We start from the raw sequence: 19,802 nt of genomic DNA on the forward strand, positions 1-19,802 counted from the left end.
ATTCAGAGAAGAGTGCTCCATTTTGGAATAAGTGCTGTGTAGACTCTCCCAATTTCTAACTAAGCTATTTTTAAATAAACTACACAATTGTAAGCCCAATTTATATAGCTTATTTCAAGTTAACCCCTGCTGTGTAGATGCACCCTTAAATCTTAAGGTCTTCGAGGCAACAAGTGTTTTTTTTGTTCTGTGATTGCAGAATGCCTGAAACAATGTGTCCTGGTCCATGACCTGGGATCCTTAGTTGCTTCCCTAATAAAAATTAAATAGCAATAATAGTCGTAAAAAGACAGAGACAAGAGTATAAGAACAGTGTTGTGACAATGGAGCTCATGTCAAATGTATCCAGGAATTATTTGAACTAAAGTATTCTTTTTCTAAATGTTTGTGTTAGCTTAAGAACATATGGAGAAGTTTTGCCTGTCAATGGAACTCCACCCCTTACTGCTGTTTGCTATGGAATTAAATTGCGTCATATGCCACTATATAAGAAATAAAGTACATATTGTTTGCTATGTTACCAATCAAATAAGCTAGGAAGCAATAAAATGTGCTCATGGTAACTATGTGACAAAAGTATTTGTGTGAAAGGTATAAAAGAAGGAATGATGCAAGATATGTGCATCACATTTCTGGAGATCACAGCATTTAGGTACGTTGCACAGCATTTGACCTGGAGTGACTATGCAATGATGAGTAATTTCGATGGCTAAGATTAGAATGATTTTGAAATCAGTGAGCAAAGAGCTAATTATCATGTTAATAATCACATAAATGTCTGTTTAAGGTTATAGCTATTACAGTTTTCTAGTTAATCAAGTTAAAGTCCATGATTAACATAAATGGAACTTGAAGCATGGTCTGATACTATTAAGGTTATGTAACTAGGTTCCCATGAAACTGGGAGGGTTGCCAGCATATTATTTTATCCCTAAAACTTGACTCCAAGGACAATTTATACATAACTGAGGGTATGTCTACACTACCCCGCTAGTTCGAAGTAGGAGGGTAATGTAGGCATACCGCACTTGCAAATGAAGCCCAGGATTTGAATTTCCCGGGCTTCATTTGCATAAGCGGGGAGCCGCCATTTTTAAAACCCCGCTGGTTCGAACCCCGTGCAGCGCGGCTACAAGGGGCTCGAACTAGGATTCCTATTCCGAACTACCGGTACACCTCGAGGTGTACCGGTAGTTCGGAATAGGAATCCTAGTCCAAACTACCTAGTTCGAGCCCCGTGTAGCCGCACTGCACGGGGTTCGAACCAGCGGGGTTTTAAAAATGGCGGCTCCCCGCTTATGCAAATGAAGCCCGGGAAATTCAAATCCCGGGCTTCATTTGCAAGTGCGGTATGCCTACATTACCCTCCTAGTTCGAACTAGGAGGGTAGTGTAGACATACCCTGACTGAGTAAGGACTCTGGTTTTCAGTTTAGACTAATAATCCTGGTAAGATTTTGCCACCTTATTGGCAGATTACTTGTTTAAACCAAAAAATCCCAAGCTGTCCCATAGCAATCTGAATCTTCTTTAGAAATACAAACAGGATTTTCCCCTAATCTCTCTTCTTGTTATATTGAATAAACTTATTTTATATGTATTTATTTAAACAAAATATAACTATATTTGTGTGTATTTGACATATTCATATTCTCTCTCTCTCTCTTTCTCTCAATACCCTCTAACCAGTAGAAGCTGGATTGAGCCTATGATCAAGGAGAATTTTATATCCTCATTCATTGATACAGCATCTCAGTCTGGAATGCCACGTGACAGAAACAGTTAACTAGGATATACCTTCTAGGCCAGGCCAGGCAGGAATGTAGGGGTGCCATTTCAGATTTTGGCCAGGAGGGTGACCTGTGCATGTCGTGATGGGGGTGGAAAGCAAGTATAAAGGGAAATAAACTGAGGACAGGTGATTCAGCAATGTTACTGAGCATGCTCCATACAAGTCAAACAGCAAATGGGGGGAGGGGACCCCATCTGCCTCTGCTCCCCCCCACACACAAATCACCTCTTTCAAGGGGCTACTAAGGCATTGGAAAACTTGAGATTTTTGGCAGATAATTTAGCAATTAGCTATCAGGAGCACTATATCTAATTTCTATACAAAAAAGAAAATTAAATAGATATCAGACCCACTCATCTCTAATCCTAACATAGTTGACATCTTGTGGCAAGTCACTTAAGGAACATTGGTTAGCCTTTAAATTTTAATGTATAGTCTTACTTTGTAACTAACTCTGTGGAGAGAGAGAGAGAGTGCCAGGACTCTGAGCTCTGTCTCAGCTCTGGAAGCGGAGTGGGATCTGCAAGCTGAAAAGTCCCAGTCTTATTAATCTTTGTTCAAATGGAAGCTGTTTCTTACCCCCAGTCATTTCTATTGCCCTTTCTACATCTTTTCCAATCCAATACATCTTTTTCAGATGCGCCGAGCAGTTCTGCATACAGTTTTCAAGGTATGGGCATACAATGACTTTATATAGCAGCAATAGGATATTTTATGTCTCATTATCTATTACTTTCCTAATGATTTCCAATATTCTGTTGATTTTTTAGACTGTCACTGCACATTGAGCAGATGCTTTCAGAGAACAATGATTCCAAGATCTCTTTCTTGAGTGGTAACAGCTATTTACAACCCATCATTTTTGTATGTATAATTGTGATTGTATTTTTCCTTATGCATTACTTTGCACTTATCAACTCTGTATTCCATCTGCCCTTGTGTTGCCCAGTCACCCAGTTTGTGAGATCCCTTTGTAACTCCCTGCAGTCAGCTTTGGACTTAACTATTTTGTATCATTGGCAAATTTTGCCATCTCACCGTTTACTCCTTTTTGAAGAATATTTATAAGAAGTTTAACAGCAGTGGTACAAATGCAGATTGTTTTTCCCTATCTTATAAGTCAGGGCTACTCAACATGTGGCCCGTGGCCCATTTGTTTGTGGTCTGTGGTGTGGTTTGCGGTAACACGGGGCTCAACATGTGCCCCGTGGGTGGGAGCTAAAGCAAAAAAGTAGTCAACATAATGGTCTTCTGTTGCTATGCATTTTACTAGTTAAATTCTTGTACTGTCATTGCTCATTAAAAGAGCTGTCATATGGATAGAAATCGGATAAATATTGCATTTTATTAATAGCAGAACTGACTTAAATGGGGCCTGTGTGTTTGTACTTACTTACTTACTTACTGCCCGTTACGCCAATGGTGCATAGGGCAGCAACAAAGTCCTTCCACTTCTGTCAGTCGCAGGCCAAAGCGCCTATTGTTCCCCAAGTGTGATGATGGTCTTTTAATTCTTGTTCTACCGTTCGGCGCCAGGTTGTTTTTAGTCTTCCTCTCTTTCTCTTCCCATCTGGTTTCCAGTGGAGTGCAATTTTCATAATAGATCCGTCTTCTCTTTGTAACACATGACCTATCCATCGCCAGCATCTTTTCATAATTATAGTGGCCATGTCTTCCTGTTTACACTGAGACAGTAGGTCTTCGTTGGAAATTTTATTTGGCCAAAATATCCTGATTATTCTTCTAAGATTCTTGGTATGGAATGTAGACAATTTAGTAAGGTCTCGTTGTATCATGTGCCAACATTCTGCTCCATAGAGAAGCACTAGAAGAACACAGCTGTTGTATAGTTTCAGCTAAGTGCGCATGCTGTACTTTGAGGATTTCCAGATGTTATTCATACTGATAAAGGCATTTTGTGCTTTACTCAGTCTATTCTGAATGTCTTGCTTACTTCCACCATCTGAGGTGATGATACTACCCAAATATACAAATCTATCAGTAAAGGGAAGATCGTTGTTATTGATCTTGATGTGTGTTTGTAGTCTTGCCTTAATCTTTGTATTCATGCCCGTCAATGTGAAAGAAGCTATTTGCATATATTTGTATGTATATGCAAGCACCCTTAAACAGCGGCCCTTAGCATGTGCTGTGAGTATCATTGTGGAACCTGGGGCTTCCAAAGTTGAGTAGCCCTGTTTTAAGTGGAGTGCTCTGCAATGTTTTTATGATACTTTATGGATCCTTCAGTTACTTGAATAACAAAGCCTTTTGTTATCTTGATCACCCTGCTTTTGCAAAGGCAAAGCTGGGAGCAGCACAAACGCCATTGCATTTAAGAACTGCCTCTGGAGCTAAAGCACACACTTTAAGCAGACTTCAGATATGCAATCCAGGAGTTCAAACTTTAGGGGAGGCTACTGACCCCGCTAAGCTCCCAAATACAGCATTGCGTTATTCCTGAAGTTTCAGCCCAGAGCACTGATGAAGCTATCTGCAGTGAAAGGCAGGGGCAAAAACAGTAAGAGAAAGAGGCTTTAAGAAACACAGGCAGAAGGACCTGCACTTTGGAAGGAATTACGGAGCCAGGAAAGGGTAGAAGAATTGCAGATTCTGGGAAAGGTGTTTGAATTGACACTAAGCTATTACTGAGTTACTTTAATAAACCAGAAACTTTAAGGAGTGATGTAATTGAATGACATGAGAGATTATGGACTATTATTAGGGAGCCCAAGAAGGGGAACATGAGGCTGTGACTGTGCTTGATGCTGATTTGGTTATGTGAACTCAGATTAGTTCAGGCAATTCAATAGCTATCTGTCTCAAGCTGGAAACTTACTGCTGCACCCTTGACCTTTACAGGGAAGAGTAGGTTAGAACTGAAGGATAGAGATGCACAGGAAAAAAAGTGGCTTCAGAAATCTATACCATTATAAAAGGAGAGGTGTCCATCACGCCATCTGTCACAGAGAACATTTGAGAAGACTTGAGAAATTCCTAAGAGGAAGCATGTCCCCCAACCTCACATACAGTCCCGCCCCCTCCACTGAGGCACCACCCCCACCACGGGGAGGGGAAGAGTGCCCCGGAGAAGCAGGGAGGGAAGAGGATGCATGGCCTGAGCCTCCCCTCTCCTTGGGAGCAGCGGGAATGGAGAAGAAACTGTGGCCCGAGCCAGCCCAAACCTCTTCCCTCCCCACTAGTGTGTGGAGTGGAGTTCCATAGTGAAAAGGACAGGACTTGGAGGAAAGGGGGCTCTGTCTTGGAAAGCAATGAGTATGAGGACATAACGAAAAGGGCTATTACAGTCATCTAATATATAAACTGAGAACTATGTAGGAATAAAGAGGCAATATTACCTGTGTGTTTCGCCCTGGAATGATCAATACTGGAGCACTGCACTCACTGGACGATGACTGGAAAACATATAATGAAACAACAAACTCAATCTATTTAAGTTATCAAAGGCTATGTCTAGACTACATCCCTCTTTCAAAAGAGGGATGTAAATAAACCTGATTGAAAGTGCAAATGAAGCACGGATTTAAATATCTCATGCTTCATTTGCATATTCGTGTCCTATTGCTGTTTTAAAAAAGGGTATTTCAAAATTGAAACCACAGTCTAGACATGGTTCTTTCAAAAAAAAAAAAAAAAAAAAGAAAGAAAGAAAAATGAGGAGTATGGGTTCTTTCGAAAAAGGGTTTTTTTTTTTCAAAAGAACCGCGTCTAGACTGCAGTTTCCTTTTCAAAATACCCTTTTTCGAAACAGCGATTGGATGAGAATATGCAAATGAAGCATGGGATAGTTAAATCCAGTTTTGATCGGGCTCATTTACATCCCTCTTTTGTAATCTAGATGAGCCCAAATTGAAAATCAGTGGGTGACTTAATGTAAACGCCTACATGGGAAGCAAAAGTATGATAACAGAGGACTTTTCAGTCTACCAGACAAAGGTACAACAAGAAACAATGGCTGAAAGCTGAACCTAGAAAAAATCAGGCTATAAATAAAGGAGCATATAGTAACAGTGAGGGTAACTCACTTTTGGAACAATTTATGAAAGGTTGTGGTGGATTCTGAAACGTTTAAATCAAGAGTCGTTTTTCTAAAAGATCTGCTCTAGTTCAAACAGGAATTAATTGAGGCAAGTCCTATGACCCAAATTGTATAAGAGGCCAGACTAAATGATCATAATGTTTGGATTACAGGTTAAGTAAATGACCAGAGCTGGTAATAGGCTCACAATCTTTATTTGAAAAGCATTATGAATGTCTGTTATTACTAGGGCTCTACTGAATTCAGAGCCACAAAAAATGTGTCATAGACCATGAAATCTGGTCTCTTCATTGTTAATTCTGGTCTTTTGAGAGCTTTTATGCTATACTGTACTCATTTCACAGAAGAGACCAGAGTTTTTCAAATTAGGGGTCCTTACAAAAAGGGAGTTGATCCACCCTAAAATAAACTTGTGACCCTCTTCATGGCATTTCCATCCTTATTTTTTCACTGCCTTCAGAGCTGGGTGGCAGGAGAGCAGGACTTGTTGGCCAGGCACCCAGCTACAATGGCAGCACCCCACCAGCAGCAGCACAGGATAATTGATGAATTCTATGCCATATTGCTTCCCTTATTTCCGCACTGCTGGTGGCACTTATGCTTTCAGAGCTGGGCTACCAGCCAGCAGCCACTGCTCTACAGGTGCCCCCACCTCTAGAGGCAGTGCTATGGTCAGCAGCATAAAAGAATCAAGAGTAGCAGTAGCCTCTCCCCCCTCCCTCCCCACAAACACATACATTACCCTAGCAAACTCCCCACAAGTCCTTTTCAGTTCAGGGCCCCTATAATTTAAATACCATGAAATTTCAGATTTAAATAGCTGAGATAATAAAATTCACTATTTTAAAACTTCTATAACTGTGAAATTGATCAAAATGGACCACGAATTTGGGCTCTAGTTATTTGGGCACTAGTGAGAATTGTGAACCCATTACCATATTGGTAGTTTAGGTAATCTGTAATCCAAACTATTTTATGACTCACTCCTTTTTTCACAACATTAATAACTGTTCTAAATGAAACTGCTCCTAATACTAACTCTTTAAGGCAACCCTCTTAGGGTATGTCTACACTACCCCGCTAGTTCGAACTAGCGGGGTAATGTATGCATACCGCACTTGCTAATGAAGCCCGGGATTTGAATTTCCCGGGCTTCATTAGCATAAGCGGGGAGCCGCCATTTTTAAATCCCCGCTGCTTCGAACCCCGTGTAGCGCGGCTACACGGGGCTCGAACTAGGTAGTACCGGTACGAGGAGTACCGGTAGTTCGGAATAGGCACCCTAGTCCGAACTACCTAGTTCGAGCCCTGTGTAGCCGCGCTACACGGGGTTCGAAGCAGCGGGGATTTAAAAATGGCGGCTCCCCGCTTATGCTAATGAAGCCCGGGAAATTCAAATCCCGGGCTTCATTAGCAAGTGCGGTATGCATACATTACCCTCCTAGTTCGAACTAGGAGGGTAGTGTAGACATACCCTTAGTCTTTTGGCATGAGAAAAACTATTTATTCCTAACTTTTTTTTGTCACTTGGATAACTGCAATCCAAGGCAGTAGTTTCTTCCGACCCCTTCATAAATTATCCTGAAAGGTAGATAATATTCCTGTTTTATTTAATTTCACTGCCTATTTTTGTTAAGTACTACCAGCCATAACACACAATATGAATACACAAAATACACAATGACAATATAACCAATATAACTGCTTGGAAAACAAAGGTTAAGAGATGTGCTAAAAACCATCCTGAGATACCAGTGGCAAATTCCAGGAGCTCTACTGCCACATGAGGCTCCTTTGAAAATAAATCCCATCTATGATTTTTCTGGTGCCATCTGAAAAAAAAGGAATCAGAAAAGATGCCATGAGAAGTTCCTAACCTGTTCTGATGTTTTGTATTGTTGCTAGGTAGCTTATAAAAGAGCAGAGAGCTTGAACTGTTTGAAAAATAATTGCACTTTGAAACATGCTGTGCATAGAAAACTGGTATATTATTATGAATAATGTTATCAAGCCGATAAGGAACATATGGAAACACATTACCTTTTGTTGCCTGATTATTAATGGATGAAAAGTTGGTGTGGGGTGCAAGGCATGTTACCATATTATTTAAACTTGACTAATATTGCAAGTTCTATATATTTCATAGAATGATACAGAATACTAGAACTGGAAGAAAGAGGTCATCGAGTCCAGTTCCCTGCAGTCATGGCAGGACCAAGCACCATCTACATCATCTCTGATAGATATCTATCTAATCTGAGCTTCAAAGACTCTAGTGTAGCCATGTCCTGAGAGATTCATAGAATCATAGAAGACTAGGACTGGAAGGGACCTTGAGAGATCATCGAGTCCAGTCCTCTGCCCTCACGGCAGGACCAAATACTGTCTAGACCATCCCTGATAGACATTTATCCAACTTGCTCTTAAATATCTCCAGTGATGGAGAATCCACAACCTCCCTACTCAATTTATTCCAGTGCTTAGCCACGCGCTGACAGTTAGGAAGTTTTTTCCTAATGTTCAGCCAAAACCTCCATTGCTACAATGTAAAATTATTGCTTCTTCTTCTATCATAAGAGATTAGGGAAAATAATTTTTCTCCCTCCTTCTTATAACACCCTTTCAGGTACTAGAAAGCTGCTATCAGTCTTCTTCTTTCCAAACTAAACAATTCTTTCAGTTTTCCCCAATATATCTTGTTTTCTAGATCTTTGGTCATTTTTGTTGCTGTTCTGTGGACCTTCTCCACTTTCTCCACATCTTTATGAAATGTGATACACAGAACTGAACACAATGCTCCAGCAGAGTAGAGTGGAAAAATTACTCTTCGTTTCTTGTTTATAATCCTTCTGTTAATTGCATCCCAGAATGATTTTTTTTTTTGCAACAGCGTCATTCTGTTGACTCATAGGGCATGTCTATGCAGCAGGGCTAAAGCTGAAATAAGTTACTCAACTTCAGCTACGTCAATTGCATAGCTTAAGTCGAAATAGCTTATTTCGGCTTTTGGTGCTGTTTGCACAACAGGAAGTCTGAGAAAGAGCACTCTTCCTCTGACTTCCCTTACTCCTTGTAAAATGAGGGTTACAGGAGTCAGAATAAGAAATTCTCCAGCTTGACATTATTTTGACTTTATGTTGAAATAATTGCTTATATTGTAGACGCGGACTATGTTATTTCAGAATAATGTCACTTTCTGTGTAGATGTTCCCATATTTAGCTTGCTGTCCCCTAGGACTCCTAGATTCCTTTCTGCGGTATTCCTTCTTAGGCAGTCACTTCCCATTCTGTATATATGAAACTGATTGTTCCTTCCTAAGTGGAGTACTTTGCATTTGTCCTTAGTAAACTTCATCCTATTTACCTGAGACCATTTCTCCAGTTTGTCCAGATCCTTTTGAATGATCTGATTTTCATAATATGATTTTTGATTATCAGGATGTTTCACATCAGATAACTGTAAAGCTTTGTTTGATTCAGTGACCCATCACAGTCAATCTGGGTGTTGAACTCATTAAAATTGTTTATGATGCAAAGAAAAATGTTTTGTAAATACTTGAGCATGGCTGGACCAAGTCCATGATCTGTCCACATTTTTTATTACAAAAAAAAAAAAATCTATGGATTTAGGGTCTGTAAATCTAAATTGCCACCCACTAAAGAGCCTCTTTGATAGAAAGCAAAATATTTAGATAGGCTCTGTACAATATACTGTTACTGGTGGAAGAACTGTAACTTAGCCAAAGAAGGAAAGTATACTAGGAAAAAGAATGTTTTCAAAATATGATAGCACAGAGAGGCTACGTCTAGGCTGCATCCCTCTGCCGACAGAGGGATGCAAATCAAGCACTTCAGAAGTGCAAATGAGCCCGGGATTTAAATATCCCGGGCTTCATTTGCATACTCACATTCTGACACTGTGCCGATCAGGCTCAGTGTCGAAAGTGAAGGTAAAGTGTAGCTGCGGTTCTTCCGCTTTTCTGCTGACAGCAGGGGCTTTTTCAACAGATCCCGTATCCTATATCCTGTATCCATTTTTTGAGGAATACAGGATCTGTTGAAAAAGCCCCTGCTGTTGGCAGAACTGTGGCTACACTTTACTTTCACTTTTGACACTGATCCTGATCTGCACAGCATCGAAATGTGAGTATGCGAATGAAGCCCGGGATATTTAAATCCTGGGCTCATTTGCACTTCCTAAGTGCTTGATTTGCATCCTTCTGTCTACAGAGGAATGCAGTCTAGACACAGCCAGAGAGGCAGAATCATTCTTGCCAAGTATGACTGTTATCTAAATGGACAACAGAGAATGTGTTAGTGACTTTCAGTTGTAGATGAAGTTACTATGAAATGAGGGGATGTCTACACAGCAGGGCTAAAGTCAGAACAAGTTACACAACTTCAGCTACATCAATTTCATAGCTTAAGTCCAAATAGCTTGCTTTGGCTTTTGGCACTGTCTACACAGCAGAAAGTCGAAGGAAGAACATTCTTTCTTTGACTTCCCTTACTCCTCATGAAATGACAGTTACAGGAGTTGGAGTAAGAGGTCCTCCAGCTCACCATTATTTTGAAATAACGGCTTGCTGTGTAGACGTGCTTTTTGTTATTTCGGAATAATGTCAGTTATTCCGAAATAACGCTGCTGTGTAGACATAGCCTGAGAGAGTGAGGAGTCCTGGATGACAGTTGGGACTTGTTTATTCATGGGAATAACTCTGATTCAGCAACTGGTGTTGCTGCTCTGATGCAGACCCCTAAGGGTTTGGTGACTTTAAAATCATATTAAAGCAATTGACTTAGGTTAGTTTAACCCATTTATAAAAGCTGGCCTGGACTTTCCGCAGTGTTTGTTCTAGGCTACAAACATCTAAGCTTTTCTCAAGCCAGGAATGAACTTTTGGCTAGTTACCAATTCTGGACCATACAGTTTGGGAGTATCCACACTAGCCTTTAAAGGGGTATTAATTACTTTGAGTTAATTAACAATCAATGAACTAGTACGAAACAACTTTTAATAAAGACTTCCCTAAAAGAAGAAGAGTTTTAATGTGATTGCAACATTATAGTTTGTCTATGATTATTTTAATATTTATGAGACATTTGGGGCTCAGGTAGGGAATTATAATTACTGTGTTTGACTGGCACAGTTTCATTTACAAGAATTGTAAATCATATACTTTACTACATTTTTTATTTCTCCATTATTATTATTTGCTAGAACACAGCAAACTCAGTACAGGTTTTCAACACAGGCAGTATAGCTACTAAAAGCAAATGTGTCAATGCAACAAGATATAATAAGTGCAACCAAAAATCAGGGCTATTCCAAAACAAAACAGCCAGAACCCAATGTAAACCAAGGGCAAATGTTCAAATAAATGCCCAATGAATACATTAAAGTGCAACGTGACATGTAATGGAAACACTCACATAGCCTGCCACCATCTTGTCCTCTGTCCAGCATCTTCTCTGCTGCAACCTGGTTCTTCAGTTCACAGAGTCATCAATTAATTATGCACCCCTCTTTAGCCCCCATATGTACCCCAAACCCTACATTAATAAAATTTGCTTAAACTGTCTTGCTTCACTCCTAGGCTGTGTCCAGACTCAGGGGTTTTTTCAAAAAAAGTAGCCTTTTTTCGAAAAAACTTCACCTGCATCTAGACTGCAGCCGCGTTCTTTCGAAATTAAATCGAAAGAATGCGGTTTTTCTTTCGACGGTGGTAAACTTAATTCCACGAGGAAGAACGCCTTCTTTCAAAAGTGCTCTTTCGAAAGAAGGCGTTCTTGAAAGCAAACAGGCTTTTTAGAAAGAGAGCATCCAGACTCACTGGGTGCTTTCTTTCGAAAAAGCGGCTTGCTTTTTCGAAATTCCGCGTGCAGTCTAGACGCTCTCTTTCGAAAGAGGCTTGCAGTCTAGACATAGCCCTAGATAATAAGCCTGAGAACCAAGTGCTGCACCAACTCAAGGCCATACCCGCCTGCTATAGCAACATCATCATCTACGCAGAACTAAAATGTTATTACTGTTTTGCTGACATGTTTTGGCATTTGAACAATAACCACCTGTATATTAATTAACGAGCTGTTACTTTGCAATGGGCGGAGATATTATGTAATCTTTAGTAGTTCTATTGGCTTATGTGCTCATTTCGTCTTGCTGCTAGACCTATCAAATCATTTTTCCTCCGTCCACCTGCTGACTATATAACCTATTGTATAGTGTTAATTAACCAGTGTTCACCAGGGTAACCCCTGCGTGTCACTCCATCAGCTGATGTATAATAAATCCTCCACTTGTTTTCACCTGCATCCAGAGTGTCCTGGCTTATTTCCAACACTCCACGTCTAAATACTTTCAAATCTGAAGGAAGCTGGTATCTCGATCTTTTGTCTCAGAGTCAGTTATATCTATAGCGACTGAGATTGAGGTGTTGTTTAGAGAACAGAGTAACACTAAACTAAACTAAACTAGCAAACTGAAGTTGTAACAAGTTAATCCTTTGCTAATGTCTCTTACACAATTATTTGAACAGCTGACCAAAATGTCTGTATTCCCAGAACTAAATCCAAATAGTTATAGGAAAACCATTATAGAGATGACTAAGAGATATCAGACACTACACACATTATAGGATAGTGATTCCCAAACTGACCATTACAGAATACAGAGACCAGAAAGGAAGAGATTTGGCAAAGCTGAAAAACACAAAAAGCAGGGAAATTATATTCTTGAGTCAGTTACACAGCTGAGTCCAATGCCCGAGAGACAAACATGACTCTGGATAGTTCTAGTGACTCACATTATGTATGCAATGTGTCTACACATCTGCTGATCCACGAATGCTGATATTTCCTCATCTTTTACAATTTTTATGTTTGTTATTTCTCTTTAGTCTACTCAGTGTGCTAGCCATGGCAGTACACAAAGTGCCAAATTTTAGGTGCCTCAAATTCAGCCCCCACATTTTTCAATTTTGTGCATGTAATGTGCAACTTCATTTTTTACGAGAAGTGTCAGCAGATGCTATTTTAGCATAGACTAATACTGAACAATTAGAAACGTAATATTTGTAGGTCAAGTTACTGGAGCTATGGAAAATATTTGTAAGTGAATCTCACCATGTTCCAGCTTTGTTACAGACCTGAACTCAGGCCAAGTTCTCTGAAATTTACAACCCTTTTTGGTCTGCTCTGAGTTGTTAGTAGTGATGTGCTTCAGGTGAAACTCAGTAGCGGTTCAAATAATGAGCCAGTTCATGGTTTTTGTAGGAAAAGCAGGTGTAACTAATATTTTCACACAGGTTTGGTCCAGAACCAAAAAACATTGGGAGCTGCTGGTTGAGTTTTGCACTGAGATTTTGGATTTTATCAAACTATTGAGTTTCACATCATTCTGATAGTAAAATAACAAATTGTCCTCTGTGCAAAAAGTACTTTCTGCACTTGAACATTATTCTGTGTGTATAACTGAATAAATGACTGTGTAGAAAGTGACAGATGCAACTTTATAAGGTGTTTTTATTTTTTTCTCTTAATCCTCTAGTAAAAGAAGCACATTATATATTTAAATTGTACACAAAGAACATCACATTTTCAAATCATATTTATAATAGAAGTCTTCAGATTACAATAGTGTTCAATAGACCTTTGGGCTGTTACTGTAGAACATGTTTTTTTTTAAAATGGTTATATTCGAAATAACCTCTCAAGTTGCTCTAGGAAAAGTATCAGGTAGGATTTTGAAAAGTGCACAACAATGGCTAATTCTGCATCCATTAAGATCAATATGGGTTCACTGAGTTTAGTGGAGATAGCATTAGGCCAGTGTTGAGTACTTTTGAAAATCCCAACCAAGTTTATATAGCTATAACTTTAAGATATAACTTTAACTGGCAAGCATTCTATATTAGGCCTGATCCAAACTGGAAATTTAGGTTGAACATAACTGCATTTGGTCAAATTTCTAACCAATGAGTCCACACCACCAAATCCATTCCATCAACCTTAAGGGCCACTAAAGTGGTTTTGGTATTTGAGTTTTTCATGTGGAGTAATGCTCAATTTGATCGTGAATGGTCAACTTTATGGTAGTGCAGGTGCAAAGCCATGAAAGTAAAAGTTCTTGGCCTCTAGGTTTTGTCCCACAGTGCCCCAGCCTGATTGTCCTGGCCAGAACATTCAAGTCTACTCTGCTGCAGGAGAACAGAAAAAGACCTGGGAAAATTTGAATTTCATTTCCTGGGAGGCCAGTGTGGTGAGCAGACCTTAGAACAGGCAGCACACCTGAGCATTACACCCAGTCATGAATTCCCAGGGTCGCAGACGAGCACTAGCATGACTGTTCATGGACACTGGGCTTCATGTTTTGGTCTATATTTTGGACTTTTTGCTGAACAGAGCTTTCAGGTGTATAAGTACTCACACTGAGCCATTAAGAAAATTAGTCTTCAGATGTCACTACACTATTTGTCTTGACTGGGGAAGTCCCAGGATTGTGTAAATGAAGTGTTATATCTTATTCTATTCTATGGCACCTAACAAGTGAGCTGAAAATGCTTACCTGCCTGGACCCAATTTCAAATCTTGATATCTCTCTTTCAATCATTGAAAATAATTGCTAAACACGGAAAAAAAGCACAGGAGTCTGGGGTAAGGCATTAATATATATATATTTTATTAAATTTCCAAATATAACAAATATACCAAAATCCTGGATGCTTTATTAGGATAAAGGCAGGGCAGGGTGGTAGTGAGGAAGGGACATATTTGTCTTCTGACTCTACGTTAGTCATTGCCCTCTAAAAAACACAAATTGCCTTGCATTTTCAGACATTCACCTTCTGAGGAATGCCAGTCATTCATCAGCTATGAGGTCAGCCATGTCACTGAGCCAGGCTTTAAACTTTGGTGGGAATCGTCCTTTTCAGTTTTGCAGAATTAATTTTTTAGTAATAAAAGATGCACATTGGAATCTCACTGCCCTTTTTTCAGGTAATCTCAGGAATATACCAAAGAATGAGACTTAAGGGGAAGGCCTTCAGCTCAGCATCCAATGTTAGATTGGTCCTTTGACCTACCTCATACCAGAAATTCTTTATATTGGAGCACTCCCAAAGCAAATGAGCTGAGGTAGCACAATGGGTATTACACTCCCTACTGCAATCATCATTTATGAAGCCCATGACAATTAACTTACATGGGGACCAATGTATTCAAAAAAGTGCCATTGGGTAAATAAGCTGTCTCACATCTATGTTTGTTTTTTAACACATTAGATACAGTTGTATTCCACTCGGTCAGAGACAGTTGCAGGCCCAAATCTTTATTGCAAGCAACTCTCAAACTATTAATCTTGGGGCTAGCAAAGATTGCCGCTGGCCACGTAAATCCAGGAGGTTTCCTTCAAAACAATAAAAGTTCTGAAGGTTCCAGAGTTCATCATGCATTTAATCCCCATACAAGCTTAATGCCTTAGTTGGAGATATTTCCATGTGCTGGTTCACAGGAGGCCAAATTGTTGGTGAAAAATCTACAAATGGTTCAAATTTATCATTCTCATTTGACTGCAGTCCAGTTATAATTTCTCTCTTTCCATCCAGTCTCCCCACATCAAGGTTTTACCATCAGTTTTAAAGACAGGATTGCTCTGTAGGACTGCCTCTGAATAGAGGGATGGATGGAAGCAGGACTCTCACTGAATTTGCCTCACACTAAGCTCTGGAACCATCAAATACATAATAATTCAAACCTACAGGGCCTGAAAAGGGGAGACGATACCGATTCTCCTTCACTCTGCATTCAAGATGGGGTCTGTGAGGTCCTATTGAAGAGGGACAACGATGAAAAAGAAAGCTGATAATTTTTCAAGCTGGGAAAGCAAAATCCCCACCGACAGAAGAGGTGTACTTTGTACAGAGCCAGGCTATTTCTTACTTGCATTCCCAAAGAATGTTCTGAAAATAGCTGATTTTTTTTCAAATATGTTTGAGGAATAAAAATAGGGAGACCCCTTAAGGCCATACAAAACTCTGGAAAGACAACAATCACGTTTAGTACATTAATTTTACCCCAGAAAATGAGGCTCCTTCCCCAAATCATTAGCCACTTGGCAATAATTGTTTCTAGATTTACCCCAGTAATGTTCTGAATATTATTAGGAATCAGTGCATATTTCATGTAAGGGTATGGCCACCCAACATTCTAATTTGAGAAAAGGCCTTTGAAGGCATACTGGTTTATTACAAAGGTTTTTGACTTCTCCCCAGTTAATCTTCTACCCTGAAAGGTGTCCAAACTTAATAGTGGTTAGACAGGAATGGTAACCTCAGCTTTAGTTACAAGTGCAACAGCATCATCTGCATAGAGCACAATTGTGTGCTCTGTGTGGCCCACCCTGAGAGCTGTTTTTTATGTGGATTTCTGCTCTCTGAAGAACTAATTTACTGGCTTAGAGGCAGACTGTAAAAACTCTTTATTATTGAGCTGATATGGATCTGAAGTTTGTCTTCAGCTGATATATGCTTTGAACAACACATGGTGAAGACAGTTGCAAGGGTGTATTTCATCTTCTTGATGAGAGCTATTAGGTCAGACAAGCTAGTTTAAAATGATTTATTTATAGGTCTAAACATTATTTTACCTGGTCTTTTTAAAAATACATTTTAGGATTAAACAGAGACACATAGTAGCAGCCTGGAGGCACGAGTACTTTGGAGGCACAGCACCCCATCAGGAGCACTCAAAGACTTATATAGTCTAGGATGTATCCCACTAGCCCAAAGGAAGAGCAAGGAAAGGGGTCTACATTTGTCCTAGGCCTGGAAATGGAACAAAGACAAGGCTTTTGGCATTCTAAGGGGGTAACTCTAAAAACCCTCTCTCCTCCTCCTGTAACTTGCCAGGACTGCAATTACTCTACAGTTTGATTAGATACATTGCCTCTTTGACTGGCAACACCATTTCAGAGATGTCAGTCAGGGACAGAATCCAGTCAATGAGGAAACTGTCCTCTACCTCTACCATCGTCCCCTACCATCACAGACTCTTTTCCCAGTCCACATCACAGAGGCTACTGGGCCACCACAGAAGAGTTTTCTTAGCAACGATACCCATGGAATCAGAGCCCAGGCGCTCTATGCCTCCTCATGGGATCAGCCTGAGACACTTCTTAGGTTGGGATCTGACCTAGAGCAACACAGGAACTGCACTGATCACTTCACTGGGGTCCACATAAAAAAGACTTTTAAAGAGAGAATTTAAAATGTAGAGACTGTCAAAGGCCCTTCTGTATAGGATACTACGTAGCTACATCATTTTTCAGAGTCAGTTTAGGAAGCGGCACCACATAATTTCTTCTAAAAAGAACAGCAATGTTTTTTCTACAAAAATAGAAAACAATCCGTTTAATCGCCAGTGGAACTATGCTGAAACTCAGGGAACTCTAAGATCTTGGCAATAAAAGAATCAAATGGATAAAACACTCATGAAGCTAGTTGGCTGGCAGTGGATCAGAGCAGAAGTATGAAGACAAACATGAAGTCCCATGTGCAAAACAAATTTGGAGACGGCCAAAGCAGAAACCACATGAAATTCTTTCACTGTGGTCAACTATTAATTTAGGCTTGAGAACTTAAACTACTTGGAGCAGGGAACAAGAGTTCTGCAGATGTAACATGTTGCTTCATTGCAATACTGATCCCAATGACTAAACCAAAATCCAACCCATGACCGGAAAATGGGGAAAAACACTTAAAATGGAAATGTGGATTAAGACAAGCCATTGTTATCTTATTTATGGCATGTGAATTCTAGAGATAGGTTATATCTTTTTTCAGATGTTAGGATAACTTACCTACCCGGGTCTAGATGCACACACTGCTCCCTTGGCCCCAGTAAAGGGTGGAAGGAAGTATGACTCAGAGTCCTACTGAAAAAATCCTCAGCAACTGAGAAAGGGAATCTCAGAAGACCATTGAGGATCTGGCCCCAGTGCTTATTTGTGAGCTCTCCTACGCACCCATGCATAGGAGTAAATGGGGAGGGAATTCAGGGATCCCTCCATGGGCTATGCATAGTGCTAAGCTATTACTTCCCTTCCTCACTTGAAGAAGGGCAGAAATGGGGAATAGGCTTCACAGATTTCATAGCATCATGGAGTTTAAGGCCAGAAGGGACTATTAGAGCTAATCTGACCTCTTGCATATCATAGAATTTCACCTAGATGCCCCTGTGCTGGGTGCAATGGCTTTAAACAGTCAAAAGCATTTCAGTCCTCAGGAGGCCAAAGTGTTGTGTGCAACAAACAGAAAACAGGAGAGAGAGATGCTACTAAAGCCTGAGGCCCTGAAATGGCAGGGAATTGATTAGGTGAGCTATGCTCGGTAGATCTTAGCTGGAGAGCCACATCCCCTCAGGCTGCAGAGCAAGGTGAGGACACTTTCCACCCGACTCCTGGGGTCACTGCTACTCAGTGGGCAAGACACATCAGCCAGGCATCTAAGAAAAGTATTCATAACCAAGTGCTTGACTACTCAAACAGGTGCCCCATCTCCAACTATGCTTCAGAGGCTAAGGACTGATTCTTGTCTTGCAATGTGCCACCCTGTGTACCAGAGCAGAGGAAAAAGTCATCTGCCCCAACTATTTTCCTGCATGCTATCCCAGAGGAATGAGGGGAAAGCAGGAAACAAATTGCAATTCTTAGTCAAGAGCTGCTTAGTTGTCCCTGGGACAGGCCATATGCAAGAACATATTCATCATCTTGTTTCCTTACATGTATGCACAGGCTGGCTCGCTTCGGGTTTTCTCCAAGTGACAGATTTGGACAACTTCCTTGTCCTTATTAGAATAACAAAAGAGCTTTTGACATGTGTTTACAGTTGGTGCACTGATGGCCAAGGTTCTGACATTTATAGAACTCTGGCAAGAGACATTTATTTTTATTGTTTTAGCCTTTTTACTCGAGTTTGTTATTTATTACCCAACTCACTAAAGGTAGCATGACCATTCCACCGGTCATAAAGATTCACTGGCTGTTATTCCCTGCACATTTTCACGTGAATTCTTGTGAAAGCAAATCAGAACTTTTCATTGGTGTAATAACATCCAAGGGTATGTCTACACTGCAAAGTTAATTCAAAATAACAGCTGTTATTTCGAATTAACTTTAATAGCGTCTATACATGCAAACCGCTATTTCAAATTTAATTCAAAATAGCGTAGCCCTTAATTCGAATTTGGTAAACCTCATTCTATTAGGAATAACACCAAATTCGAAATAGTTATTTCGAATTAAGTGCTGTGTAGACACTTAATTCGATAAAGGGGGCCTCCAGCCCTTCTCAGGGAGCCCTGGTGGCCACTCTGGGCACAACAAGGAAAACTTACTCTCCTCTCTCCCAGCCCGAGAGCCATTAAAGGGGTAGACCCTGGCCACAGTGCCTGTGCCAGCTCCAAGCCTGCCAGTCCAGAGCCAGCGGTGGCCACTGGGGCCCCTGTCCCAGTGGCCCCAAAACATGAGCCAGCAAGCCACTGGCAGTCAGCCCTCCACTGCTCCCCAGGATCAGTCTGCCAGCTCCCAGGAGCCTAACAGGAGCCGGAGAAGGCGGGCGACTTCCTGGTCCAGGGTGGAGATCATGGACCTTATTCAGGTTTGGGGGAGATGCCCCTAACATCCAAGATCTCTGCACTAGATGGAGGAATGTGGCTGTGTATGGCAGGATAGCTGCCAGCCTTGCCACCAAAAGCCACATGCGAACCCAGGAGCAGGTTAGCATGAAAGTCAAGTTGGTCCGGCAAGACCCTGAATCCTGAGCTTCCCCTCCCCCTTCTTCCCCTTGCTTCCCCCTTCCAGCTCCCTCGTCTCGGGTTTCCCCCTCCCCTCTTCCACCCTCTCTCTTCCCCTCTCCCACCTCCTTTTCCCAGTCTCTCCAGAGGTTCATTCCCC

General features: G+C 40.7%; 1 long non-coding RNA gene across 1 annotated transcript in view; it reads right to left on the reverse strand.

Moving 5' to 3' along the window:
- LOC149524197 (uncharacterized) overlaps positions 1 to 19,802 on the reverse strand; it is a 69,459-nt gene that overhangs the window by 38,477 nt on the left and 11,180 nt on the right. Inside the window, exon 2 of the long non-coding RNA XR_016349809.1 lies at positions 5,151 to 5,207. This is a non-coding gene — a long non-coding RNA (uncharacterized LOC149524197). The remainder of the gene's footprint in view (positions 1 to 5,150; positions 5,208 to 19,802) is intronic.

This window comes from Pelodiscus sinensis, chromosome 6 (genome assembly GCF_052426305.1).
Source record: "Pelodiscus sinensis isolate ZL-2025 chromosome 6, ASM5242630v1, whole genome shotgun sequence".
Classification (NCBI taxonomy): domain Eukaryota; kingdom Metazoa; phylum Chordata; order Testudines; family Trionychidae; genus Pelodiscus; species Pelodiscus sinensis.